The sequence below is a fragment of the Palaemon carinicauda genome, chromosome 2 (assembly GCF_036898095.1).
Source record: "Palaemon carinicauda isolate YSFRI2023 chromosome 2, ASM3689809v2, whole genome shotgun sequence".
NCBI classification, from domain to species: Eukaryota; Metazoa; Arthropoda; class Malacostraca; order Decapoda; family Palaemonidae; genus Palaemon; species Palaemon carinicauda.
Genome location: NC_090726.1, coordinates 170,631,118 through 170,633,617, shown reverse-complemented (window position 1 = coordinate 170,633,617; position 2,500 = coordinate 170,631,118).

Below are 2,500 nucleotides of genomic sequence, written 5' to 3'. Positions count from 1 at the left end.
ATCATCATAGAAGCTACGTGAATCTTTAATGAATTGCTCATTAAATTATTTCATAATTATTATTATTTCCATATTTTCTTTTAATATCTAAATTCTTATTCTCTTACATAAGAACAGTGAATCAGAATAATTTATATCTAACAGATTTTCGAAGAAAGAATCCTTTACTATCATCTTTCAGTATGAAATGCTGCGAATAGATACATAAAATTTATTCTCTGTAATATAGGAAATATTTACGAAGGCCATATATTACGAAGATCATATTAGGCCAAATAGAAAGACAGCTTGACTGTAATCTACCAAGAGAACACGCAGGATTTGAAAGAAAAAAAAGAAAATGAAGGGATTCGACAACTGATAATATCCAAGTAATAAACCAGCTAATGTAAAAATTAACGGGATATGCCAAACTACAATGCATAGCGTTTATACACAGTAAAGAAGCTTTTAATTTGGTTAAAACTCCAGCAGTAATGGAAAGTCTTGAAAGACAAGAAATCTATGAATCTTAGGTTAGAACACTTGAAGATATATAATCAGGAAGTACAACAATCTTAAAACTGAATATAAAAAAAAAAAATATGAGAAAGGAGTTAGACATGGAGATCCAATTTCAACTAAATTACTCACAGCGTACCTAGAAATAGTTTTTAAACATTTCCATTCTGAAACAGTATGAATTAATATTGATGTAGATGTAAATCTTAGGAATATTGCAAAAGATAATAGAAGATTTGAATAAAAAAAGAAGATATGTAAGACTAAGATTGAGACTGAGAAATATATATTATGCTCATTTTAAAGAGACTAGAGAGAAATATTGATAGGAAGCTAAGATATGACCAAACAGAATTGGGAAAAATAGACGTTAAACTGACCAAATTTTCATTTCAACCCTTGTGGTACAGCAATTTGTATAATAAAGAAATTAACTTTTGAAGGCATTTGTTGACTATGATAAAACGTCATGATAGTGTGCACCGGCCAATTTTGTGTAGAGTACTGCGTTATTACTGAGTTCCTTTTTAGTATATATTTTACTTAAGTCTGTTCATGAGCCTAGCAAGGACAAAGTTAATGATAGTGGATTCCTATCAAATGAATTTTTAGTAAAAAGTGGAATAATCCAAGGGAATCCGCTGTCACCTGTGTTTATAATATTCATAGATTTGACAATGTATACAATAGTTGGGGATGGTGGTAAAGGATTGGACTTGATTGTAAACCGCTAGTTACCTGACCTAGAGTATTATGATGATGCTGTTCTTATTTGCAGAACACTACATGCCTTCAAAGCTTGATCACCAGAACGTATGAAATATCATATGAGGTTGGACTCGGGATAAATAGCAGTATGACAGAGATGATGAGGTCGAAATATGCAATGGATGTCGAAATATCATTGAAGGAGATAGGATTAATAAGGTGGAACCATTTACATATTTAGGAATTATGATCTCTAATACAGGATCTTTAAAATTTGAGTTTAATGAAAGATTGAAAAAGCAAAATAGATAATGCCTAAGTTAATTGAAATTTTAAAATCCAGTCACCTAATATTACATATAAAAACCAGGTTACATATCAGTTAAGTGAGAACTCCCCTACTGTATGGACATGAGTCATGGAATGACAATAAAACAAAATATCCAACAGATCATATAGATTTGAGCACAAAGCCATCAAAAAAATATTTAGCGTTGAATGGAAGGACGGACTTAACCTAATACTATAAAAGAGATCCATCGAGTGCCATTTGTGGATAAGATCACGGTGAGGGAGAGATGTAAATGGCACTAGAATAGTTAGAAGACCCGGACTTACATGACTGAGGACTTTGAAGTGTGAAGTAGGAGATGATGAAGCGATAAGTATTCATCTAAATTCTAAAAGCTCAAGATAGAGATGAATGACGAAACCTAACCAAGGCCCTTTACGTCAATAGGCGTAAAATTAAATGATGATGATATTTAAAATACAATTGACGGAACTAATATCTAGCCAGTGGATGTTCAGCACTTGCTCAAAACCAATACAAGTAGCGACTTGATACATGGACTGGAGCCTTCCAGTAAAGTTTTCAGTAAAAAAACACCAAATACCATTTAATATCAAATTGTACGAACCTTATCCTCAAGACGTGGCAGAAAATAAAGTGTCTACGTTACTCTATGAATACAGGATCATATTAGCGCACCGACATGATGTCACTGTATCAAACTAAGATATTGCATTTCCGTTGAGAACAAAATGATAACGGGATGGAAAACAGATCTGTAGAAAGACTAACGAATAGGATTAAGAAGGCTATGTTATATTCAAGGGAAGGTGATGGTTGTATTCATCAAAGTACTAACAACAATACAAAATTTATGAAAAAATAGAAAAATAATTATATATACATACATATATATATATATATATATATATATATATATATATATATATATATATATATATATATATATATTTATATATATATATATATATATATATA